The sequence below is a fragment of the Mustelus asterias genome, unplaced genomic scaffold (assembly GCF_964213995.1).
Source record: "Mustelus asterias unplaced genomic scaffold, sMusAst1.hap1.1 HAP1_SCAFFOLD_68, whole genome shotgun sequence".
Classification (NCBI taxonomy): domain Eukaryota; kingdom Metazoa; phylum Chordata; class Chondrichthyes; order Carcharhiniformes; family Triakidae; genus Mustelus; species Mustelus asterias.
In genome coordinates this window covers 661-28,530 of record NW_027590130.1, presented here as the reverse complement: position 1 = coordinate 28,530, position 27,870 = coordinate 661, and the positions used below count along the sequence as shown (strand labels likewise).

Below are 27,870 nucleotides of genomic sequence, written 5' to 3'. Positions count from 1 at the left end.
TCAACACCCACCTTGCTGAATTACAATAGAGTCCAGTCTAAGTTTCATTTCAGCATGTTCCACTATCCTTTCCTCCATTGTCAGTTATAAATCGGAACACTCTGACTACTTTTATTTGATCAATTCTGTGGGCGCGATCCTAAAAAAGAACACAATTAAAGTTACATGGCAGGTCCACACAATCAAGTAACAATTTCAATTGACATTCCTCTACATTCAGCTGTAAAAACAGGACATTCATATATTTCCCAGCAAACATTGTTTCTATAATAAGAAATCCAAGAATTTCAAACAAAAACTCTGATTATCAAAACCTTAACATGGGGATAGGGAATAAATCAACTTCCTAGAAATCTCCAAGCTGATCATAAGCTGGCAAAGATATGATGTCTGGATGGCTATCTCCTGCATGTTTTAACCCTCTCTAATTACTCAGTCAACATCAACAATTGTTGCAGCAGGGGAAAACAAAGGAAGCACCTGGACCTATTTCATTATTTCTCAGATGCATTGATTGCAATCCAGTTAATGGCTGGTGGATCAATGAAGCAATTGAGAAACATGCCACTTCACACTGGAGGGGAATTAGAATCACCACTGTGTTTGTGGAATGGAGTCAAGTACTGAGAGATGCTCTTCCCTGAAGCATATTAGTGAACCAGCTGAACAATTGGGGATCCCTGCACCCTTTTGCTGCTCACTATAAACTTTAATTCAAACTTCGAAAATGAGTGAGATTTGAATTCATGGGCCCTTGGTACACGAGGCGACCTTGCGGTGAGCTTTTGGAAGTGTGGCCGCCGGGAGGAGCGCTTTGGTCGGCGTGAAGTTTCTGTTTCAAGTGCCTGGGTTCGTGACTTGTGGAAGAACTTTTTGTCTCCGCTGGGGCTTGTTGAATGCTGCTCTCGCTGGGACTTCTCTGCCTTGAAAGGTGTGGCCCAGGTAGATGCAATCTCGGAAGACCCAAGCCAGGGAGGAGCGATTTGGGATCTATGGTTTGAGAAGGTTCAGCCGCGGGAGGTGTGACCCCAGACGGTGCAGCCCCAGTGGGTGTGATTTTGGAAGATCTGGCCCAGAGTGATGGTCTTTGGAAGACTGTATTTGAGCTTTGTCGACTTCGGACGGTGTAATATTGATAGACGATGCTCTGGAAGGCGATGCCTTCAGGGTGGTGAAGCCCCGGACATAGGAACACCGGAGGGATGTTATTCTCCGGGAGAAAAATTGGGAAGGCGACCCGAACTGAGTATCCCGGAGAGCTTTTCCCACTGCCCCAGCTGAAACTCCGGAAGGGATTCCGGATAGAGTAGGTTCGGGGTGGTTTTCCCCATTTCCCCCTGATGCGCCTCTCAAACACGAGGCCTGAAGCTCGGTAAATGAAAGGCTTTTATTTACTGAAATGAAGCAGCCAGTAATTATATACACTACCCCAGACTGAAGGGGTCCCGGCCAGAGCAGGGACTCTTATACCTCTCCCAGGAGGCGGAGCCCGACTGGGATGTGCCATAACACTACAGTACAAAGGTGTAACAACCCCACCCTAACCCCAACAGCAACAATAGCACAACCCAACAGTAACATATGTACATCCTTGTGGTACTGGCCAGCTCCTGGCTCAGTACTATCCAGTGGGAACCAACGATGGTTCACCACACCCCCCCTCCGGCCGAACATCCGTCAGCTGGTATCCCCGGACCTGGGAACCTCCTGGAGGGTTGCATCCCCCGGCAGGGGAGAAACCCGGGAGGCGGTGCCGAGGGGGGGGGGGGGGGGCGATTTCCTGCAATGTTTATTCTTGTTGTGTTGGACGAATGTTTGTCATTTTATAGGTTATGATTTGTAAATGGAGGTGTATTTGGAGGGCGAAGGCCCTGGATAATTATGACCGTGAGTGAGCCCTTCCTAAATAGAAGGTAGTAACTGATAAATGGATGGCTTTAGCCATTGGTAATGTATTTTTCACATTTGTTCTTTGTGTATTTGAAATTGTTTTGTACTAACGTATTTGTAATGAACGAAAAATTTGGTACACGAGGCAATCACGAAGCACTAATTAAAATCCGTGCATCAGTTGTTTTGTGTAAATCTGAATCACGGAAGGCAGTTCCTGACAGAGACACCTCAGCATTCCTGAAACTTAAAATGGATTTCATTTCCAAACTGTCAATTGGATTTGGAAGTTAATTGGAGAGGAGAAACAAGATGCCCAGTCAGCTGAAATCATACCACGCCAATTCTGAAAACAACCGCACGCTCCATTCAAATAAAGAGAAGCAAACTGAAGGCATTTGCTGAAATATTTCCACCAGTTCAGTCGAGCGGAGTTTTAAAGAAACCATGGGAGCAACACACGGAAGATTTGAGGGGGTATCAGTGGCTGCAAAATACCAAATGCCGCTTGGTCAGTGCACTTGGATGTTAAAACCAGCTATAATAGTTATATATTCAACAGTACGTGGGGTTCAGAACACAAATAATTAATCGCTCAGTAACTTACCACAGCTTGGAGGTCTACCTGATGGTTCCAGTCTGAGTCCTATTGGATTACTACATCTGCCGTGGCTAGATTTATACCAAGACCCCCAGCGCGTGTGCTGAACATGAAGATAAACTTTGAGCTCCCAGGACTATTGAAAGCAGAAATAGAATCCTGGAGGGATGAGAGAGAAAAGTTAAGCCAGAATTGAACAAACGATTGGGACCAATCTTTTTACTCATTGTTGGAAAGTTTCATTTTTAAAAATACAAATAGATGCTAGATTCAAATTGAATATTCATATTTCTTGTTTGAAAACCTTGAGTCAGTTTTGTAACCTTACGTCTAGAATTCTTACTTAGATAATCGCGCCTCAGATCAATTTAAGAGGTGAGAACTTTCCTCAAACAAACTCAGTTTTGAAAGCACAGGGCAAGAAACATACCTGTCTCTCCTCATGCGGTGTCTGTCCATCCAGTCTACAATCCTCGTAGTTTCTCCACATACAATAATCTTCCAAGATATCCAGCACCCTGGTCATCTGGCTGAAGATCAACACCCGAGAACCTGTGGAAAAGGAGATCATTCATCAAGGTGATCAGTTGATCGGTAGCCAAGAACACAGCGCAGATACACAAATGCTTCAAAAACCTACATCTACTGATGTGGCTAATGGAAACCAAATTTCAGTGGTAACAAGCAGGATGTAGAGTAATCTCGTAAACTAGTTATCGTACAGGAGGCATAAATGAACACACATAATCAACTCCAATTTTATAATTCATACAATGTGAACTGTCCATGTGACCCAGCTGCCTTGATTGATGGGAATGATTTCAAAGGGTTTATATTCCAGGTGGATTCTAGACGGTGCTGCAGTTTGGGCAGCAAAAATTAAACCCGAATCAAAAAATAGCTGCAATCCCAAACCATGTAATTATTCCATTCACCTTCTCCCAACACGTTAGCCCCCAATTTTCAGAATATTTGGCTCCTGTAACTATTCCCCCGGAAGGAGGTTGGGGCCCATCAAGCATTGCAGAGGCCTGTGATCCAACACTCCTCATGAAGAATATTTGATGGTAAATCGGCCAGTTTTTGGGAGCCCCCAGCCCCAGTGGATGGCGTGTGGCAGGCCAGAATGACTAAAACAGGATGCGATTTCAGATCAAGAAACACTATTGTTTTAAACAGTCACTAAAACTTGTGAAATAAAAGCTAAATAGATGAAAGCAAAGTTCTGGAAATACTCAGCAGGTCAGGCAGCATCTGTGGAGAGGGGAGTTCTGAAGAGTCATAGTTGAACCTTCCCTGATGCTCCCAGATTAGTTGAGTATTTTCAGCAGTTTATAACTCATTAAAACCTATGTTAATTTGTAACCCAAAACATCACAGCATGCAGTCTGATGTACCTTGCTGCACAGGTCAAATGCTGCCATGGTGTCATCAGTGATCATTTTCAAATTCTTTTGTAGACATCGTCGTGGAAATCCTTGCACGCTTACGAAGGCTCAACATCACAAACCCCTTTCATTTATTAAAAATCCTGTTCTATTTTTGATCAGTCTGCAGCACAGGTACAGTAGTGCTGCAGAGCATGACAAAGTCTGACATCGGACTCGGAAATGCACAAATAACCATGCAGGCGGTTGTTTACAGCCAATCTATACACCAGGATGTTTGATTTTCCACTCCACCGGATTTCCTTCTATATGGATTGGACTACACAGTAGTTTTTGTTCAATTCCTCCTGGTCTCCAGAGTCTCAACTAATTTGGTCATGGATTCGAGTTCGAGTGACTGGCATGCTCTTTGAATTTCCAATCGAATCTGAATCCAAACCGACATCCTCCCAAAATAGGAACTTTAACATTAAGCTAATTCTTAATCCATTGAGACAACGTCATCTATTTCACAAAGCGTGAAATTTATTACTATATTTACTCTCTAATCACAGATTTGTTGAACATATTCTAAAAACCTAAATTGCATTGTGTTTTAGTTTGGTTATCTCCTCAAGGATATCTCAGGAAGCTTCTTTGCCTAATCTACTATAACTAAAACCATTGCTGATTCCAGAGTTTGTTGCATATTAATTTAGAACACATTTTGGAATATTTTCAATTAATTTCCCTTTACGGCCTGGCAATCGTTAATTTGGGCCTTATGTTGGCCACCCCCCACCCCGTCCGAGCGACTCAAGTATCCACGAAACTATCAAATCACTACATGCCTCCTTCCTGTAGAAAGATTGAAAGACAGAAAGGGAAACAAAAGCCTTGACCAGGCCTGCGGCTGACCTTGCTCCTTCACTTTCGGCAACAGTTTGTCCAGTACCACCATTTTGCCACTGTTAACTACCAGGTGAATGTTAGTGATGTAAGGTGGGCCAGGTTCAGCTCCGTCAAACAGATAGGGGTGGTTGCAGCACTTGCGCAGTTGCATCAGCATATTCAATAGACGCATTTTGTCCATTTTCCCTGAGGAGTTCAGGATGTCAATATCCTTCATTAATATCCTGGTGTACCTGTCAGCAAGGCCAGGATTAAAACTCATCAGACCAACTTGGAGATAAATTTATTTTTTTAATGGAGCTCAACAGAAAGCAATTACAGCCTAAAATGAATGCTTTGTTCTATAGGTGCCTCGGACAAAGTCTAGGATCCACATTCCAACCCCTCTCACCTACCAGGGAACAGGATGCTCCATCTAAGCCTCACAGATATAGAAACCCATATCTTACGACTAATACACACTCAACATTTTGTTCTTTGATATAAAGTACAATTCATCCCAGGTGGCCAGGGTTTAAAGGGATGGGAATATTCCTTTTCATGTCATTTGGATGCGAGCAATATGAAGTACTCTGGGATTAAGTATTTGTAACGCAGAAACAGGCCATTTAGATCAACAATTCCAGATCAGTGTTCATGATAAGAGTCTCCTCACACCTTCGATTTCTTTTTCCATTCTATGTTTAACAAACTTCCCTAAAATGCATCAATGTCATGCCTCTCCTTGTGGCAGTGAGTTCCACACTAACCACTCTGCCACTTTCTTTTTTGAATCTTCTCCTAAATTCCTGTTTGATTTATTAGTGACTATTTTATATTTATGGCAGCGATCCTGGCATCACCGTGAGGCAATGACATTGTGTTACATCGGGTGCAGTTTCATTTTGAAGGGCTTTGCAGCGTTCTCCTTGACCAACTAGATAGACATGGTTAATAAGTTTGGAGGGGACACCTCACTAGTACCTGATCAGGTGGGTATCAATAATGGGCTGCATTGGGGTTTGAAAGGAGAAAGCCCAAAGATGAGAGCAAAGTAGTTTGAAAGCACTGTAACAATCACACTTGAATGGCAATCGTCCAGTCTGAATTCAATGATGATCTTCTGGTTCGGGCAAAAATAATTGAAATGATTGAGGGAAGTTAGAATTCCAAACACAAAAATCTTACAGATCAGACGGAAGCAAGATGGTCAATAGTAGGGAGTCAGCCTATTATTGGTGCATTGGGTAAAATCACACTCGCTTACACTGGTGAATCTATTCCCTTAGTTCTACAAATGCTCTAATTGTTGATTGAAGTGCAGGACAATTTCAATGAGTTTTTGCAAGATGATGCCATACTTCACAATGCAACACATTAAGATTCACAAGTTGTGCACTCGCCATTCTCGTTGCATTTTGCTCAGGCCGACATACATTTTGACTTCCTTTTTGGGCGGCAGGCTCTTTTCTACCTCAGCTTTAATATGTCGGAGGAGGAAGGGTCTCAATACCTAATTCAGGTGGGAATACATGCTTTTTACACACTGCTGATGCCCAAGAAGTTCAAGGAAAATAATGCAATGTTACAAAAGCTGCACTGAACAGTTCTGTGGACTGAAGCACAGGTTAAACAAAAACAGCTGAACAAGCCATGGGTTGAAGCACATCTACAGGTGTGGGCTGAATGTTGACTTGATGAAAACACCTACAACTTCAGATTAGATTGTCAACAGCTTTATTCTGCAACATAACAGATCAGACCTTGGAATCCAACACTTTATGAGAAAATACATTAACCATAGAACCATAGAAAATTACAGCTCAGTAACAGGCCTTTTGGCCCTTCTTGTCTGTGCCAAACCATTTTTTACCTAGTCCCACTGACCTGCACTTGGACTATATCCCTCCACACCCCTCTCATCCATCAACCCGTCCTAGTTTTTCTTAAATGTGAAAAGCATTCACCACTTTACCCGGCAGCTCATTCCACACTCCCAAAACTCTCTGCGTGAAGAAGCCCCCCCTAATATTCCCTTTAATCTTTTCTCCTTTCACCCTTAACCCGTGCCCTCTGGTTATATTCTCCCCTAGCCTCAGTGGAAAAAGCCTGCTTGCATTCACTCTATCGATACCCATCAAAATCTTATACACCTCTATCAAATCTCCCCTCATTCTTCTACGCTCCAGGGAATAAAGTTCCAGCCTATTCAATCTCTCTCTGTAACGCATCTTGTCAAGTCCCGGCAACATCCTTGTGAACCTTCTCTGCACTCTTTCAACCTTATTTACATCCTTCCTGTAACTAGGTGACTTTCTTTTGTATATACTTGTAAGAGCTCTTATAGTTTACCCATATATTCCATTTTCAATCAATCTTCTGTGGCCTTTTGCTGGTTTCTCAAACACTCCCAATGCTCAAGCTTGTTACTATTCCTTGTCATATGATAAGCCTCTTCTCTTAATCTAACACAATCGTTAATGCTCTCAATAAACCACAGATGGATGCTTTTGCAGAGCTTTTATTTCCCAATTTCATTGATAAACATTTAAAGAAAGAATTCAACATTTTCATTGTTCACTATCAACCTTAGCAGGCTCTCCTCTCAAACTTAAAGCCAATTAGATAGGGACAAGATTCTTCTTTATGATTTTGGAAATATGTCACTTGCAGACCACCATATGGAATTCAATTGTGATATGAATATTTGCCTGTGGATCTTTTACTATGAGATTACCAATTAACCCTACCTCATTGCACAATACTAGATCAGGGCGGTATGGTGGCTGTGGTTAGCACTACTGCTTCACAGCACCAGGGACCAGGTTTCAATTCTGGCCTTGGGTGACTGTTTTTGGGGAGTTTACATGTTCTCCCCGTGTCTGCGTGGGTTTCCTTTGGGTGCTCCAGTTTTCCCTTTCAGTCTGATGTGCAGGTTAGGTGGATTGGCCATGCTAAATTGCCCCTTAGGTGTCCCAAGATGTGTAGGTTAGTGCGGTAACTAAGTGGGATTAAGGGGATAGTAACCTTAAATTCACTTTCCTCATTCCTCAACAATGTATATTTCTACCACACCTTTAACATAGCTGGCATGGTGGCACAGTGGTTGGCACTCCTGTCTCACAGCGCCAGGGACCCAGGTTCAATTCTGGCCTCGGGTCACTCTCTGTGTGGAGTTTGCGCATTCTCCCCGTGTCTGCTCCGGTTTCCTCCCACATTCCAAAGATGTGCGGTTAGGTTGATTGGCTCTGCTAAATAAACTTTTGGTGTCAGTGGGATTGGCGGGGTAAATCATTCGAGGGATTGTGTTTAGGAGTCCGGGGATAATGATGCAGCTATATAAGATCCTCGTCAGACCCCACTTGGAGTACTGTGCTCAGTTCTGGTCGCCTCATTACAGGAAGGATGTGGAAAAGATTGAAAGGGTGCAGAGGAGATTTACAAGGATGTTGCCTGGATTGAGTGGCATGCCTTATGAGGATAGGCTGAGGGAGCGCGGTCTTTTCTCCTTGAAGAGACGAAGGATGAGAAGAGACCAAACAGAGGTGTATAAGATGTTGAGAGGCATAGATCGGGTGGACTCTCGGAAGCTTTTTCCCAAGGTGGAACTGGCTGCTACGAGGGGACACAGGTTTAAGGTGCTGGGGGATATGTACAGGGGAGATGTTAGGGGTAAGTTTTTCACACAGAGGTTGGTGGGCGAGTGGAATCGGCTGCCGTGAGTGGTGGTGGAGGCGAACTCAATAGGGTATTTTAAGAGACTCCTGGATGAGTACATGGAGCTTAATAGGATGGAGGGTTATCGATCGGTCCAGAAGGTAGGGACGTGTTCGGCACAGCTTGTGGGCCGAAGGGCCTGTTTTGTGCTGTAGTTTTTCTATGTCTGTTCCTAAATATGCGGGGTTGGTGCAGACTTGGTGGGCCAAATGCCCTCCTTCTGCACTGTAGGGATTCTATGGTAATAAGATATCTACAGGATCATCACAGGGGCAATTATCCGACAAATTTGACACCGAGCTTCCAAAAAACCATTGAGAGGTGTCTTAAATAAGGATGAGCTCGAGAGGCAGAGAGATTGAGGGAAATAATTCCAGTGCTTTGGGCTAAACAGCTGAAGGTCGACCATCAGTGATGCACAAATGGAGCAGTGGACAGAACTTGGTTCATGTCAGCAGCAGTTCTGATGAATTGAATCTTCCACGTGGTGCAAGGTGGGAGGCTGTTTAGGAAAATCTCGTGCTAATTAAGGGTTTGAACTAGGGCGGGCGATATTATCGTGGTGGTATTGGTAATATTGAGAATATGGGGTTGGAAATGTAGTTCAGGCTCAATTAGGATATCATAATTGCAAAGAGTTTGGTGAAGCCTCAGACAGACAGTAACCAGACAGAGGTTTGGAGTGAATGGTTAGGAAATGGAGCTTGTAGTGTGAACAGAAGAGGAGATAAATCCGAGTCATTGTAACCTACCATTCCTCCTCTCCCCCAACCCATTTCCGCTTCTGAAATAGTGGATAGACATTTAAGCAAATAAAAATTATTCTATTTCCCTTACACTGCAACTCCCAAAATGTGACAAAAACACTTTAATTTAGCAAGTCTTCCTGATCAGGAAGCAGTTGTACTGGAGATCCAGCATCAATTGAAATGCTCTTATCAAGGTCGGGAGCAGCAATTGGAACAGCCCGTGGGGATGCTTAATGGGCGTTCGCCCATTAAGCATCCCCACCGGCTGTTCCAATTGCCAAGGTCAACTGAGGAGTTCAATATATGGCGACAGAAAAAATAATTGAGAGGAAATGAAGCTGAAGAAATCTCTCCCCCTTCACCATATTATGTAATATCTGAAGTGATTCAAATTATTCAGATCTGGGTAAAATGTCCACCCTAATTAAAAACACCTGTGGTAGTTGCCTACATCGAGTGAAAGGCAATAATTATCTATTCGTGTCATCAATTTCTAAGTTGCCTATTACAGCACCTTAAATGCCATGTTTACTTCAAGCACTATTTACTGAATGCAAGAACACCTGGTAAATGTTCATTTAGCTTTGTGCCCTTTAACATTTCTAATCCATTCTCAGTGGGATGCAGCTGGACTGGGCAGAAACCATTCTCGTTACACGAAAAAAGCCACCACTTAATTCCAGTGGATCGCAGGTAAGTCATGTCTGCATGAAGTGGTGGCAACTAGAAAATGCTGGAATCCATCAATAAAGAAGAAATAGCAGGCCATCTGGGTATGAATGGTTCGATTAAGCCGACGCAGCATGGATTCATGAGGGGAAGTCGTGCTTGACGAACTTGTTGGATTTTTATGAAGATGGGACTAGTGCGGTTGACGGAGGGGAACCGGTGGATGCAGTGTTTTTGGATTTCCAAAAGGCGTTCGATAAGGTGCCTCACAAAAGGTTGCTGAAGAAGGTTGGGTCACACGGAGTTGGGGGTCGGGTGTTAGTGTGGATTGGGGATTAGCTATCCGACAGGAAGCAGAAAGTCGGAATAAATGGGTGCTTTTCTGGTTGGCGGATGGTAACTAGTGGCGTGGCACAGGGATCGGTACTGGGGCCTCAACTATTTACCATTTATATAGACGATCTGGAGGAGGGGACTGAGTGTAGGGTAACAAAGTTTGCTGACGACACAAAGATAAGGGGAAAAGCGTATCGTGTGGAGGGCGTAGAAGGTCTGCAAAGAGATTCGGATTGGCTGAGTGAGTGGGTGAGGATCTGGCAGATGCAGTATAACGTTGACAAATGCGAGGTTATTCACTTTGGAGGAAATAATAGCAAATTGGATTATTATCGAAATGGAAAAAAATTTCAACATGCTACTGTGCAAAGGGACCTGGGGGTCCTTGTGCATGAGACGCAAAAACCGAGTCTGCAGGTGCAGCAGGCGATCAAGAAGGCAAATGGGATGTTGGCCTATATCGCAAGGGGGATAGAATATCAAAGCAGAGATGTCTTGCTGCATCTGTACAGGGCATTGGTGAGGCCGCAGCTGGATTACTGTGTGCAGTATTGGTCCCCTTATTTGCGGAAGGATATATGGGTCTTGGAGGGAGTGCAGAGAAGGTTCACCAGGTTGATACCAGAGATGAGGGGTGTTGATTATGAGGAGAGACTGAGCAGATTGGGTTTGTACTCGTTGGAATTTAGAAGGCTGAGGGGGGATCGTATAGAGACCCATAAGATGATGAAGGGGCTGGATAGGGTAGAGGTGGAGAGATTCTTTCCACTTAGAAAGGAAGCTCGAACTAAAGGGCACAGCCTCAAAATAAAGAGGGGTCAGTTTAGAACAGAGTTGAGGAGGAAATTCTTCACTCAGAGGGTGGTGAATCTCTGGAATTCTCTGCCAACTGAAGTGGTGGAGGCTACCTCGTTGAATATGTTTAAATCACGGATAGATGAATTCCTGATCGGTAAGGGAATTATGGGTTGTCGGGATCAGGCGGGTAAGTGGAACTGATCCACTTCAGATCAGCCATGATCTTATTGAATGGCGGGACAGGCTCGAGGGGCGAGATGGCCTTCTCCTTCTCCTATTTCTTATGTTCTTATGTTCTTTATAACTTCATAAAAGTCAAATTAATTTGTAATTCACACGCAGTAACTCAAAATTTAACACTGCTCTGGATAAACAGTTCGTAGAATATAGATCCTCAGTTTTTGCCATCACATTTTTAATCAATGAATTAACAGTTCTAAATCTACCAGGGCAAGTCAAAGGCCAGGAATCCTGCGGTGAGTAACTCGCCTCCTTACTCCCCAAAGCTTCTCCACCAGATACAAAGCATAAGTCAGGGGTGTGATGGATACTCTCCATTTGCGTGGATGAGTGCAGCTCCAACAACAGTCATGAAGTTCAACACCATCCAGGACAAAGCAGCCCACTTGATTGCTGCCCCTTCCACAAACATTCACTCCCTCCACCACCGATGAACAGTGACAGCCGTGTGTACCATCTACAGGATGCACTGCAGGAATTAACCAGGATTCCTGAGGTTGCACCTTCCAAACTCTCAGCCACTGCCACCTAGAAGGACAAGAGCAGCAGGTACCTGGGGACACTACCACCTGGAGGTTTCCCTCCAAGTCACTCACCATCCTGACTTTGGAAACATATCGTTGCTTGTTCACCGTTATTGGGTCAAAAAACCTGGAACCCCTTCCCTAACAGCACTGTGGATGTACCTAGAACTTCAGGGACTGCAGTGGTTCAAGAAGGCAGCTCACCACCACCTTCTGAAGTGCAACTTTGGGATGGCCAATAAATGCTGGTCTAGTCAACGACATCCACACCCAGTAAATGAAGAAAAGAAACCTTGCTGTTTCTTCAAATTAGCCCCAAACACTCTCAAGGCACATCACTTCATCACACAAATATACAACTTTTTGAATAATATTTCTGAGGGCGATGGGCCCGAAATAACTTTGCATTTTAATGACGTACCAGCATCAGAATACAGATAAGATAAGAAGCTTACCATGTGCAATCGCTCAATGAGCTTCTGGTCCCCGAAGCAGTTGTTTGTGTCAAACCAAGAATCAAAGACCTGCAAAGAACAACAAGTGGCTCTAGTCATGCCAAACCCAAACGTTTTAGCATATTGTGTTACTTCCATCAACGCCACATCCAATGGTTTCAATTATTACATTGTTTATCACTAGAAGATCAAGAATGGCAATTTAAAAGGGTAGCTTCCAAATTAGATCGTTCACAAATGATATCATCAAACAGATGCACCGCTGCTCATAACAATTGCAAATCAGTTTCAGCTGATCAGCATGTGAGCAATTTAACATGGAAAAAAATCATTTTTTCCCTTGGACCACCGACTCCCATCTCTGTAACAAGCTACAGGACACCCACACAGGAAGAATGAGCAGTTAGGCATTCAGTTAGAAACATAGCTTTTCATACTTTAACAAAAATAAATACTAAAATACTTCTGATAGCTAATTTGTGGATTGAGATAGATATGGATAAAGTAAGCTCTCACGCCAGCCTGCTTTTAATGTAAGTTTAGAATTGTGACACAAGGTGACAGTTTTGCTCAAGGAAACATCAAGCATGTTAAATACGCTTCACAGTGTAAGGCAGATGTGACACTGAGCATCAGGAATGGTCAATAGCAGTTTGAAGGGTGAGAGGAGCAGACATCACCAATTGGACTCTGCATCGGCACACATATGGTGAATATAGTGCTCACAAAATGTGGGCAGGTGGACAAATTAATACACAGACTGCGGCCATTTAGCTACCTGGCTGCTCCCAATGCAAGGAACAATGGTGTCACACAACACCCTCCAGCAAGTTAGACAGCTTCCCCTGACACTAGCTTCAAAAATGAAAAAGACACAACTTTCCAGCATTCTCTCATGCCTTCCAAAAAGAAATTGGTTGAAACACTGTAATTGAACCTTAGACAAACGGTACAGTCACTGTCAAGCTGCTTTTCTCATTACTTACTGCAGACGAATTGAAGACATCCAGGAGGAGGAAGTTGAGCAGAGCCCAGAGTTCTTGCAGGTTGTTCTGAAGTGGTGAACCCGTGAGCAATAATCCATTTGTTGTTTTGAATTCTCTCACTATTTCAGAGAGCTGTAAATTTAGCAGAGTTAAAAACATGACTGTACAAACTGGGTAAAAGTTCGAATCATACTACTGGCCCAACTGTAGATTCAGACTGCATTTAAAAGTTCGCTGATCTTTTAGGTGTTTATCCGTGTCTGTCATTTCTCCAATGAATTCAGATATAGTGGCACCAAATGCTTTGCATTAGGAAGCAAAAAGCAAGTGTAGTAATAGTACATCAAGATTACAAACGGTTATCTATAACTTGCAAGACGGGAATATGGAAACTTCCAGAGCCGTCCACAATTGAATGGCATTTCTTTCAAATCGAAGCAATGGTTGTGGAAGGAGCAGCTGGTTAAAAAGCAATGGTTGTGGAAGGGACAGCTGGTTAAAACGCAATGGTTGTGGAAGGAGCAGCTGGTTAAAAAGCAATGGTTGTGGAAGGAGCAGCTGGTTAAAAAGCAATGGTTGTGGAAGGGAGCAGCTGGTTAAAAAGCAATGGTTGTGGAAGGGGCAGCTGGTTAAAAAGCAATGGTTGTGGAAGGAGCAGCTGGTTAAAAAGCAATGGTTGTGGAAGGAGCAGCTGGTTAAAAAGCAATGGTTGTGGAAGGAGCAGCTGGTTAAAAAGCAATGGTTGTGGAAGGAGCAGCTGGTTAAAAAGCAATGGTTGTGGAAGGGAAAGCTGGTTAAAAAGCAATGGTTGTGGAAGGAGCAGCTGGTTAAAAAGCAATGGTTGTCGAAGGAGCAGCTGGTTAAAAAGCAATGGTTGTGGAAGGGACAGCTGGTTAAAAAGCAATGGTTGTCGAAGGAGCAGCTGGTTAAAAAGCAATGGTTGTGGAAGGGGCAGCTGGTTAAAAAGCAATGGTTGTGGAAGGAGCAGCTGGTTAAAAAGCAATGGTTGTGGAAGGAGCAGCTGGTTAAAAAGCAATGGTTGTGGAAGGAGCAGCTGGTTAAAAAGCTTTTAAAACAAGAGCACACTACAGTCTGAATCAGCAGATCTGACCTTTGATTTTCAATTCAAAAATTTCCACTCCACTCTTCCACTAGTGTTAAAACCCAGAGATTAACGATCGAGCCTCAATAATTGATGGTGCAATAACTTTCCCAGACGTTTCTGAACCCCTGGAGTAATTTGGTTGAATATGGCACAGCGGTTCGCACTGGTGCATCACAGCAACAGGGACCAAAGAACAAAGAACAATACAGCCCAGGAACAGGCCCTTCGGCCCTCCAAGCCCGCGCCGCTCCCCGGTCCAGGATTGAATCCTGAATCCAGGATCCCCGCCCAATTTTCCAGCCTATCTACATCCTGATATCCTATCCACCGAGCTGTCCCTCACAGCTACGATGCTTTGTTCATCACAACCTATTAACTCACCCCCACCCCCCCATTCCAGACCATGTGATCTCCAGGGAGAGGCGAAAACCCAGAGTGAAAACCCCATGGCCAATATGGGGGAAAAAAATCTGGGAAATTCCTCTCCGACCCCCTGTGGCGATCGAAACGAGTCCAGGAGATCACACTGGCCCTGATCAGAAAATGCTTCCCAACCCTATTCATTTCCACTTCTGCTTTACGAACACCATCTGAATTCCCTGCCCCCGAGACAGGTTCCCAACTATCCGCAGTCTCGCTCTGTACTGGCACCAGCAAGATGATCATAGAATGAAGCCTTGAAACGAGAAACAAAGAACAATGAGCACGCGCCGCTCCCTGATCCAAACTAGACCACTCTTTTGTATCCCTCCATTCCCACTCCGTTCATATAGCTGTCTAGATAAGTCTCAAACGTTCCCAGTGTGTCCGCCTCCACCACCTTGCCCGGCAACACATTCCAGGCCCCCACGAACCTCTGTGTAAAATATGTCCTTTTGATATCTGTGTTAAACCTCCCCCCCCTCACCTTGAACCTATGACCCCTCGTGAACGTCACCACCGACCCGGGGAAAAGCTTCCTACCGTTCACCCTATCTATGCCTTTCATAATTTTATACACCTCTATTAAGTCTCCCCTCATCCTTCGTCTTTCCAAGGAGAACAACCCCAGTTTCCCCAATCTCTCCTCATAACCAAGCCCCTCCATACCAGGCAACATCCTGGTAAACCTCCTCTGTCCTCTCTCCAAAGCCTCCATGTCCTTCTGGTAGTGTGGCGACCAGAACTGGACGCAGTATTCCAAATGCGGCCGAACCAACGTTCTATACATCTGCAACATCAGACCCCAACTTTTATACTCTATGCCTCGTCCTATAAAGGCAAGCATGCCATATGCCTTCTTCACCAGCTTCTCCACCTGTGACGTCACCTTCAAAGATCTGTGGACTTGCACACCCAGGTCCCTCTGCGTCTCTACACCCTTTATGGTTCTTCCATGTATCGTGTAGCTCCTCCCTACATTATTCCCACCAAAATGCATCACTTCGCATTTTTCAGGATTGAACTCCATCTGCCATTTCTTTGCCCAAATTTCCAGCCTATCGATATCCTTCTGTAGCCTCTGACAATGTTCCTCACTATCTGCAAGTCCTGCCAGTTTTGTGTCGTCCGCAAACTTACTGATCACCCCAGTTACTCCTTCTTCCAGATCATTTATATAAATCACAAACAGCAGAGGTCCCAATACAGAGCCCTGCGGAACACCACTAGTCCCAGGCCTCCAGCCGGAAAAAGACCCTTGCACTACCACCCTCTGTCTTCTATGACCAAGCCAGTTCTCAGTGTTTGATTTCCGGCTTCGGTAACTGTGTGGAGTCTACATGTTCTTCCCATGTCTGTGTGGCTTTACTCCAGGTGCTCCGGTTTCCTCCCACAGTCCGAAAGACATGCTGGTTAGGGTGCATTGGCTGTGCTAAATTCTCCCTCATTGTACCCGAACAGGCGCCAGAGTGTGGCGACCAGGGGATTTTCACAGTAGCTTCATTACAGTGTTAATGTAAGCCGACTTCTGACACTGATAAACTTTAACTTAAAAAAATATTTGTCTGCATTGGATTGTGAGATTATAGCGCTCTTTTCCTCAAGATTCGCATTCCATCTGTGACAATAAATAACCCTTTTAATTTAGCTCTAAAAGCTTTGATGGAAGTGCGAAGGAACAGTGAAAGCAGCAAATAACAATTATATTCACCATTAGTACTCAAAATGTATCATTTTCCTTCATTTCAAAATCTCTATTCCTGGATTTCCCTCCAACCTTTTTTTTCCAAGCTTCCTGTCCTTCGTTATCTCATTCACCAGAGAACAGTCACTTCCATCCACACTGAATTATTTTTTACTGTTCTTTGCCACTCCGTCTTACCCCGTCTTTGCATTCCCCTCTCCAGGGGAACAGTGTGCAGCAAACTTCTGTGCCTCATTTTCTGTCTGGTCCCACACATAACTGCACCTTGCTCAAAAATAACCTCACTCCATGATATATAACCGAGAATGTGACACATGGTTTACAAAGTTTTAAAGTTTATTTATTAGTGGCACAAGTAGGCTTACATTAACACTGCAATGAAGTTACTCTGAAAATCCCCTCGTCGCCACACTTCGGTACACTGAGAATTTAGCACGGCCAAAGCACCAAACCAGCAATTTTTTTGGACTGTGGTAGAAAACCGGAGCACCCGGAGGAAACCCACGCAAACACGGGGAGAACGTGTAAACTCCAAAAACACGATGACCCAAGCTGGGAATCGAACTTGGGTCGCTGGCGCTGTTAGGCAGCAGTGCGAACCATCGAGCTACCATGTCGCCCCCTGCTCATGCCCCCATGCTACAAATCAAGCCTGCGTTTCTCCCCAATTCACCTGAAGATGAGGCAAAAAATGTAGCATTTACGACAATGGTAGCCATTAACTCTGGTGGTAATGGACGGGATGGGGAAGAGAGCAGAGTAAATGAAGGGGAAACAAACCTTGGATTTCTCATTTTTGATCCATTCGGCTTCATCTATAACCAGATATCGCCAATTAAATATTTTGAAAACAGATTTCTCCCTGATGAGCACTTCATACGACGTCACACAGACATCCCACTCTCCAGGAAGGAGGACATCTCTGATGAAAGCTGCCTGATGAAGTAAGAAGTGGGTTACATTTCAGTTTTCCAAACACCAGAAATTTATTTTTCTGGAATACAATTGGGATGCATCAGAAACAGATCTGATTACAGGCATTAATCAGACAAATTTAGCTGAATAAAACACTGACGTTGGGGTTTTCCAGCCCCGCCAGCAGTGAGCAGTGTCAAGGGCAGGACGGGGAAAGGTGGAGAGCGGCCAAACGGCAATTGGCTCTTGGCAACTCTCCAAACCCTAGAATCCCTACAGTGCAGGAAGAGGCCATTCGGCCCATTGAGTCTGCACCGACCACAATCCCACCCAGGCCCCATTCTCCAAACCATAGAATCCCTACAGTGCAGGAAGAGGCCATTCGGCCCATTGAGTCTGCACCGACCACAATCCCACCCAGGCCCTATTCTCCAAACCATAGAATCCCTACAGTGCAGGAAGAGGCCATTCGGCCCATTGAGTCTGCACCGACCACAATCCCACCCAGGCCCTATTCTCCAAACCATAGAATCCCTACAGTGCAGGAAGAGGCCATACGGCCCCTTGAGTCTGCACCGACCACAATCCCACCCAGGCCCTATTCTCCAAACCATAGAATCCCTACAGTGCAGCAAGAGGCCATTCGGCCCAATGAGTCTGCACCGACCACAATCCCACCCAGGCCCTATTCTCCAAACCATAGAATCACTCTCTGTCTGGAGCTCGCTCTGTCTGTCTCTCACCCCCTCTCTCCCTTTCTTTCTATTTCATGGCCTCCTCGATCTTTTTCCAGCTCTCCCTCTCTGTCGTCCAGAAGATGAAATCTCCTATTACTGGAGCGGACTCAGTCTATCAGAATCTTGTGGCTTATAGATGCAGAATTTTAACTGCAGTATCTATGGGACTGTATTAGTTAGAATAGAATAGAATAGAATCCCTATAGTGCAGAAGGAGGCCATTCGGCCCATCGAGACTGCACTGACCACAATCCCACCCAGGCCTTATTCCCGTAACTCCACATATTTATCCTGTTAACCACCCCCCCCCGACACTAGGGTTAATTTAGCATGGCCAATCAACCTCACCTGCACTTCTTTGGACTGTGAGACTTCTGACGAAGGAGCAGCGCTCCGAAAGCGAAAGGCATTTGCTACCAAATAAACCTGTTGGACTTTAACCTGGTGTTGTTAAAACTCTTGCTGTGAGGCAGCAGTGCTAACCACTGTGCCGCCACTTCAAGATGTTCCAGCGCAGCACACGATTTTCCCTGCCACTGATGGGGCTGGAAAATCCCGCCCAGAGTGTTGCAAAGCAAGGAGAGAGCAATAAATTACTATATAATTGAACATGTTTGCAAATCTACACTCAAACGTTGTATGCATGGCAAATCTCGGATTTTAGTTCCGCAGAGCAAAGAAAAGCTGATCTCCAAAGCCAGTCTGAAGGAACCTTGAGGGCTGACGTTAACATTGGCGACAGATCCATTCTCCGCATGCATGTTGAAAACATGTTTTTGAGAGAGTCGACGAAAGTAAATTCAATCCAGTGAAAGGCAGGATTAATATTAAAGATTGAACAATGGCCAAATACAACATTTCAATTTGTTAAGTCCAAATTTATTAAAATTGTATCCCAGGTTTCATGAGTCCTTCATTTATTGTACTTCTATGACACAAAGTGCTTGTTCACACAACTGCAATGCTCGTGGTTATTTATTCAGCAATTTAAACAAGGTCATAGAGGTTTACAGCATGGAAAAAGCCCCTTCAGCCCAACCTGGCAATGCTGCTCTTTTTTTAAAATCACTTAACTAGTCCCAATTGCCCGCGTTTGGCCCATATCCCTCCATACCCATCTTACTGTCTAAATGCTTTTTAAAAAAACAAAATTGTACCCGCCTCTATTACTACCTCTGGCAGCTTGTTCCAGACTTTCACCACCCTCAGTGAAAAAGTTGCCCCTCTGGACCCTTTCCTATCTCTTCCCTGTCAGCTTCAACCTACGACCTCTAGTTTGACTCCCCTACCTTTGGGAGATATTCCAAAATTTGCCGTTATGGTTTATGGGTCAGTGTTTAGTTGTAAAAAGAATCTTGCTTCCCCGTGAATGAACTGACTCTCTCGCGACTTGCCCAACAGATGCTGTCTGTCCTTTGGTACCTCACCCTTGCAGCTTTTTCACACACAAGTTTTGACAGCAAGTGCCTGCGGATTACTTAATTCCTATTTGGTAAATGACAGATGTCGAGAGAGCAACCAGCTTTAAGAATCCTGCCTGTTTCTTATTGTTCCAATGCTGGGGCAGCAAGGGTAGTTGTACTTTCCCACTGGGGTCGGCCAACATGTGGCAGGAGATCCAACAAACACTGCAAGGATTACTTCCACAACGTGCAATGCATTTTCAAATTAAACTCCATGCATCAGCTGTATTTTCCAACAGTATTTTTGGGAACATCAAACGCAGTTCTTACCCTTTGATCCTTGTCACCTATTAAACAAATAGCTCGAAGAGTCGGTATCCATCTTTTGAACTCAAGCATCCAGTTGTGCAGTGTAGACTTGGGGACTAGAACCAAGTGAGGTCCAGGAATGTTTATATAATGTTTCATGTACCCAAGAAGAGCAATAGTTTGCAAAGTCTTCCCGAGACCCTGTTAAACAAAGTAAAACAATTAATTCTCTTAGAATCAAAGACTGTTTTTTCATCAGTTGAAGCATTTCTGAAATGTACTGGAAGAAACCATTCGCCCCATCAAGTTTGTTCTGCAATTTAATTCGATCATAGCTTATCTACATCGTAACTCCATTTATCTGCCTTGGTTCCATTTCCCTTCACACTAATCTAACAAAAACCTTCGTCTCAGTTTTGACATTTCCAGACTAACCATGTCTCAAGTTTTTTATAAAATAAAAAGCTAGGTTTTGGCAGGAAGGAGGAGAAAACAAACGTTCCAGGTTTCCGCTAATCTTTGAATGGTACACCCTCGAACATCCGGGAGAAGATACTTGTTCCCTATTTAGAAACATCGAAGATAGGAGCAGGAGGAGGCCATTTAGCCCTTCGAGCCTGCTCCGCCATTCATTACGATCATGTCGGATAATCCAACTCAATAGCCTCATCCTGCTCCCCTCCCCCCAATAACCTTTGATCCCATTCACCCCAAGTGCTTTACCGTGCCGCCTCGTGAATACATATAATGAATGCTTCACCCCGTTTTGAACCGGGAACCTTTCACGTGAGGCGAACGTGATAACCAGTACACTACAGAGACAATTATCTTATGAAATCCTTTAAACTAAACATCTCACATGCCTACACCATACAATTGTTATGTCTACAATCAATGTGTATTCATACCGTTTCATCTGCCAGGATACCATTAATGCCATTCTCAGATAAAGAAATTAGCCAATTCAGTCCACGGATCTGAGAGTCGCGGAGTTTCCCTCCTTTTACATCTGTGGAAGAGACCCCAAACATTTAGAGCCTTCAACCGTTGCAAGAGTCTGCACAGAATACAGCTCAAGGGGAAATGAAATCAGTGCCATGGCCAAAAGGAAAAGTATTACTGTCTCAGGAACCATTGAACTGAAAGCACCAAGATAGCTTGAGACAACAAAAAGCAAGCACCACAATCCATTTGGTATTAGGGTCTCAATGTTTGCATGAAGAATGTCAGCGTTCAGACGAAGGCTCCAAAACAAAGGTGGTCATTTTCACCACGACTACTACCAATCTATAGCAGCTAAATTGACCAATAAAACAAGGCCAAAGTATATACAGAAAAATAAACTGTTAAACAGAGCACCTAAGCTTCACTAAGGTAAGTATGAGCAAGATTGGGAGGGCAGAGAGAAGTATTGATGGTGAGCAACCAGTTTACTGGGCTTTGACTGCTTTGTAAGAAATCATTGCATGGACATTACTGGGATTTTTAATATGTTATGAGTATTTGGAGCATTGCGTGCAGTTCAGGTCATCACACTACCAGAAGGACGTGGACGCTTTGGAGAGATTGCAAAGCAGGTTCACCAGGATGTTGCCTGGTCTCAAGGGTGTTGGCTATGAGGAGAGGTTGAATAAACTAGGACTGTTTTCACTGGAAAGACAGAGGCTGAGGACAGACCTGATAGAGGTGGACAAAATGATGAGAGGCATAGGCAGGGTGGATAGTCAGAAGCTTTTTTCCAAGGGTGGAAGTGTTAATTACAAGGGGGCGCACGTTCAAGGTGAGAGGGATAAAATTTAAGGGAGATGTGTGGGGCAAGTTTCTCACAGAGTGGTGGGTGCCTGGAATGCACTACCAGGGGAGGTGAGGGAAGCAGGCACATTAGCAACATTTAAGAGGCATCTCAACGGGTAAATGAATAGGGAGGGAATAAAGCGATACAGGCCCAAATAAGGACAGGAGGGTTTTTCTTTATTTGAGTAAGGGCATCATGATTGGCACAGGCTGGGAGGGCTGGAGGGCCTGTCTTGTGCTGTACTTTTCTTTGTTCTTTGATTGGGGAAATGCCATTTGGGAGAACAGATCATTCAGCTCACCATTTCATAGGGGAAGGAACTGATTATACATGATTCTCAACACCAAAAGGACAGCATGTTACATGTACGCAATCTGTATGATAATCCAATTATTCCTCATGAAAACAGATGGTTCCTTTACATGTGGCGCACACTAACATGTTAAAATGGCTGCTGGGACCCCATGAAAAATATGTTGCAGCAGTTTCTCCTCTGTTCCTTGGGAGCGCACTGGTTGAGAGGGCAAAGCTGATCAAAACAAAGAGCAAGGTGAAATGCTGAGATATGAAACACATGTCATACTGGCATGAGGGAGATCTTTCAGCTTTACCCTGCATTTTATTCATGCTGAATCTGACCTCAAAATACTCAATATCGACAATATCCAGTCAGAAAATATGATGTCAGATTACAAGTTAGGCTGGAGTGAGTCCGTGGTGTCTGTCAGCATTAGTAGATTGTTCCATTAAGAAGACCACTTATGCCAATAAACACAGCCAATTAAACCAGGAGAACGGGAGGTGCTGTTTTTTGGAGATTTAATTACAACAGTCTCAAATGTCCCACAAGTCTAATTGTGACAAAATTGAACACTGCACATCGATGAATGGTGACTGAAAATGTGAAAGCAATTGGGAAAAGGTAGTGAAAACTGAGCTTCATTAACTCATGTATGAAATAATGAATAAAATGGCTTTACGCACATGATGGGGATTCTTCAAACCTTGTGCAGACATTGGTTGTCTTGCTGTTTTCTGACAGTAGCTCTTCATCCTCTTCCTGTTCCGTACGACGATGCCGATAGCTAAGAATTAAAAGTGAATTGTTTTGTGCGGGGGGTTACTATTACTTTCCAAACCATTTTAAAAGAGCTGTTACTGCAGTCAATTTCAAATCCACAATCACTTCAGAATAAACAGCACCGTACAAATTATTTTGGAGATTGTGCATCACTTTTGTGATGAAGATTAGTACATAGAATCCTAAAGTGCAGAAAGAGGCCATTTGGCCCATGGAGTCTGCACCGGCCTCAATCCCACCCAGACCCTATCCCCATAATGCCATTCATGTACCCTCGCTAGTTCCCCTGACACTAAGGGGCAATTTAGCATGCCCAATTCACCTAACCCTAATCTTTGGACTGCGGGATGAAACCGGAGCATCCGGAGGAAACCCACGCAGACATGGGGAGAATGAGCAAACTCGATACAGACAGTGACCCAAGCCGGGAATCGATCCAGGGTCCCGGGCGCTGTGGGGCAGCAGTGCTAACCACTGCCACACTACCACCCTAACTACTGTGCCACCGTGCCCTACGTACAGCATGTTATTGAACTAAGATTCAAAATTGCAATTAATGCAGGTGGTCATTGTTTTAATTTAAAGTTGATTCCAAACATAAACTTTGAAATCTACTGTTATGTAAATATTCTCCGAAGACCCTGGTAGATTACACAGCATATTAGTACTTTTTAATTTAATTCGGAAGTTACACATGTATAGTCTTTTGTGCCAATAGTTGTCAACAGACTCTTCAATCATACATGTGACACACGTAATAACATCCGTGTTTTAATGCAAGGTTGACAGGAATTCCACGCCTGTTATACGGATGCAGGATATTTGAACACTTGGTGACGAAGATGCTGTTTCAACTTTAAAAAGGCAGAGAAAAGGTGTCGGCCATGCAACCTCAGACATCTGTTTATTCAATTAAATCATGCCTGCTGTTGCTTCATATCACTTGATAGTGCAGCCAACAAAGAAAAAAATCCATTCAGAAAATTTAACACCCACAGCCATTTGGGGCAGACCTTTCCACCAAGTGGAACGAAATAGCCCTCACTTTCAATCCTAACTAACCTCGTTCTAATATTAAGATGTGCCCCTTGAACCAGATTTCCCTCAAAAGAAATTAGTCTCTGTATCTCCCCTCTCAAATCCCCTAATCATTTTAAACACCTCAATTTGGTCACTCTATAATACTCTAAACTCAACGGAATGAAATCCAGATTTACGGAACATGTTATGTTCTCATAACCTGACACTAAGACCAGATAGCATTCCGGTGCCAGACCAATATTACTTTCCTGAGGTTCGTTGCCCAGAACCAAAGGCAGTACTCCAGCTGAGGTTTGACCAAGGCTCTGTACAACTTCCTCATTTTTTCATCCCAATCTATTTTGAGATAAATGCAATCTTCCTCTTAGCATATTCCATTATCTTTTGTAACAGCGCAGTAATATCATGTTATTTGTATATATGGAAACTCAAATCTCTTTTGCTCCTCCACAACTAATCTCTCTTGTCGAAAACACTTAGATTTGCCTTTCTCAGTTCCAAAGTGGGTGGCCTCACACTTCTCCACACTGAACTACATTTGCCACAGCTTTGCCCACTCACTGGGCTATGCTCTCTTTGCAACTGCATCATATGATCCCAATTTGTGGTTGCTCCTAACCCAGTCTGTAAATCTGGATGAAGCAGTAAAGAGTTATATCCAAATCACTGAAAGCCGAGGCCGCAAAACCTCAAGGAGGAATGAAAGCTTTACTTCCACCATTCTACTTTGACCCCAACATTAACGCCTCTTTGGCCTTCAAACGCCAGGAACAGTTTCCAAGTTGAAATCTCTCAGAATTTGCATCATGAATCCAAAAACACATTGCCTGGAATATATCTTACTCTCCAACCGACAGAAGCGTCTGTTTCTCATCTTTCTTTAATCGAGGACGCCCGGGTTTCATCTTTAATGGAGACTTTGGAGTTTTCTGTGCAGCAGGTTGGATAAAGTGGGCAAAAAGCTCGGTCTGTTGCAGCAGATAATCAAATCTGTCGAACAAGAAAAAAAAATGTTAATAAGAAAATAAAGCATTGAGAATTAACGTGACAAGAGTGTGCAAACACATCTCATTTAATCTACAGTCAGTCTACAGTTCTCCTTGTGGGGGCTGCAGATTTGTTTTTATTGAGGCATAATAGTACGTGTCTTTGGAAAACAGCCTTTCACCTGGTATTACTTTGTAAATTGGGCAACTGAGTAACATTTGGGTGAGGTGGGGAAAGAAGAATAAAGACAACCCTCTCTGCTGTGGGGCTATTAAATCATTCCCACTGTAATTGAGATTTCACTTTGTGCTAGTAAATTCAAAAATGCTCTTCAAACACAACCTCTATTTCTACATACAGGATAGTACACAAATGTGTATAGTACTATACGTGACAGCCTCAAATTTAGCACTGTTCATGTTTAACTCTCTATAAAAAAGTGTTAAAAGCACAAGTTAGTCGAATGTTTGTGTGGGCAAGAGGAGGAAGCTTGGTGGTTAAAATCTGATGGTAAAAGCAGCCATTTATCGACCACAATATTTCTGAAATAGCTTAGTCGAGAATAACCTCTATTCTATAGCATTTCCAATGGTTTGCTGCCACTACCCTGAAGCTAAAATTGCTCCATTTGCTCAGAGGATATTGCGAAACCAAAGCAACAGTGTCCAAGTTTAAAAAGTCAACACCTGTTCAATTTTGAGAGATTAAAAATATGATTCGTTCCATCCATGAAGCACTGGGGAATATTTATACAGTTTATATTTATACAGTTGAACAATGCAAAATGACAACTGATTGCTGATTTGAAAAGGCCACAACTCCACTTATCGCACCCCACAAAAAGGAGGGTCATGGGACGTGGGCATCACTCGCTAGACCGGCATCCATTACCCTCAAGGTGGGGGTGGTGAGCAGCCTTCTTGAACAGCTGCAGTCTGTATGGTACGTACACCAACAATGGACGGAGAAATTGAGTTGAAGCCAAAGATCAGCCATGATCATACTGAATGGCAGAGCAGGCTCGAAGAGCCATGTGGTCTACTCTTGCCCCTCCTAGTGTTGTCTTCCATCTGCTGTCCTTGTTGTTCTAGGTGTTAGAGGTCATGGATTTGGAAGGTGCTGCCAAAGGAGCCTTGAAAAGATACTGTCGTGCATCTTGCGTATGGTTCACACTGCAGCCAATTTATGTGTGGTGAATGGAGTGACAATCAAGTGGCTGCTTTGCCTTGGAAGGTGCTGAGTTTCTTGAATGTTGTTGGGACTGCACTCATCCAGACAAATGAAGGATATTCCTTCACACATCTGACTCCTGCCAACGGATTATGGGTAGGTTTTGGGGATTTCAGTGGTGGGTCATTCGCCATAGAATTCCCAGCCTCTGACCTACTCTTGTAGCTCTCAGCAATTATCTGCTCAGTTCAGTTTCTGGTCAATGGTAACCCCCAGAATGTTGATGGCGGAAGATTCAACAATGGTAAAGCGGCTGATTATTAAGCGGGAAAATGGCTCGAGTCTCTCTTGTTGGAGATGGTCATTGCCTGGCACTCGGGTGGTACACAAGTGATTTGCCACTTGTCAGTCCAAGCCCGAACATTATCCAGGTCTTGCTGCGTGCAAGAACAGGCTGCTTCGATATCTGAGGAGCTGCAAACTGTACAAAACGTAGTGCAATTCTCATCTGTAAACACCCTTACTTCCGACCTTATGATGAAGCAGCTGAAAAAGTTTGGGCCTCGGGCACCACCCTGAGGAACTCCTACAATCATGTCTTGGGGCTGAGATGATTGGCCTCCAACATTTACAACCATCTTCTTTTGTGTGAGGTATGACTCCAGCCAGTGGACAGCTTTCCTGATTCCCACTGAGTTCAATTTTGCTCGGTCTTCTTGATGCCACACTTAGTCAAATATCCCCTCAATGTCATGGACGGCCATTCACCTCACTGCCACAACACAAATAGGACACAAAAACTCTGCTTAGTTTAAAGCATCACAACACAAGGAACGGGGAAATATCAATCAACTTTAAAAGGCCACTACTTACTGAAGAAGCATATATCCCACCTATCAGTTATGGTTGCCACATTATCATAGTCTTCTTAGGACATTATCATTGCTGATCTAACAATAGTTTGATCCTTCTGTAAGTTGGCCATATTCTAAGTTATCTAATATTGAATTATGTGCATCAGTCAGCGAATGAAAGACTGCAATTGCCAGTACCAGCTTTCAAAAATGGGACTAACCACCCTGTGAAGTCAGGATACTGAAATTCGTCCGAAGGAAATTCAGGCTGAAAGTATTGCGAATCAGCACTGATGGACGAGGATTAAATGGGCTCCTGCTCTAAAAGATGGAGCGGTAAAGCTGAAAATTTTAAAACAAGACCAGCACCCTCGAGCAAAGCTGTACTTTCTCTGGGTGGTGGCAGTGACGCACAGCTGGTTCCCCCAAGATGATAACCTAATCAATTCTAATTTGTTAACTATTTGATCCAAATTAAAACGAATGTAAAGCAAAGAGACTTTCCATGTATCAATGAATTACAATACTATGTACAAATGAAAATAATTTTAACAAATGCTTCCTTTACTTATTTACCATTTTTTCTTCATCGGCCGGATCCTCCTCTTTCACCTCTGGCTTCGGCACTTTGAATATAAATGCTGCATCAACACTGTCCATCTAGTACAGAAAACATTAGATGAATAGTCAATGAACAGGTCTATAACAAACAGAAACTTGCAGAGGGGAAAATGTATTCATCCAAATGACACTGCATTATAAATATTACACCCGCTGAATTTTCATTTATCAGGTGGACTTCCAAGCTGCAAAATGCACGTTCCACACAGGACCAATGCTATTTGGTACCGAGGGAATGTTCTCTCTCCCTTTAAATTGGGTAAAGTAGATGCCGGGTTTGCCTAAGAAAATGACTAAGACAATAAAATCAGCTTTTGTCTTGAGAATGAATCTTGATTCAAAACCCTATTTTGCCAAATCTCTAATCTCAAAGGGTAGAGATTAAAAAAAGCAAAGAATTATATTTCTATAGTACCTTTCATGACCTCAATACTCTGTATTAACTGAGTGATAAATACGATGTTGAGATGCCGGCGTTGGACTGGGGTAAGCACAGTAAGTCTC

At 43.7% G+C, this 27,870-nt stretch overlaps 1 pseudogene; it reads right to left on the bottom strand.

Moving 5' to 3' along the window:
• On the bottom strand, positions 1–27,405 carry LOC144483434 (SWI/SNF-related matrix-associated actin-dependent regulator of chromatin subfamily A member 5-like; annotated as a pseudogene).
• Between the last annotated feature and the right edge of the window lie 465 nt (positions 27,406–27,870).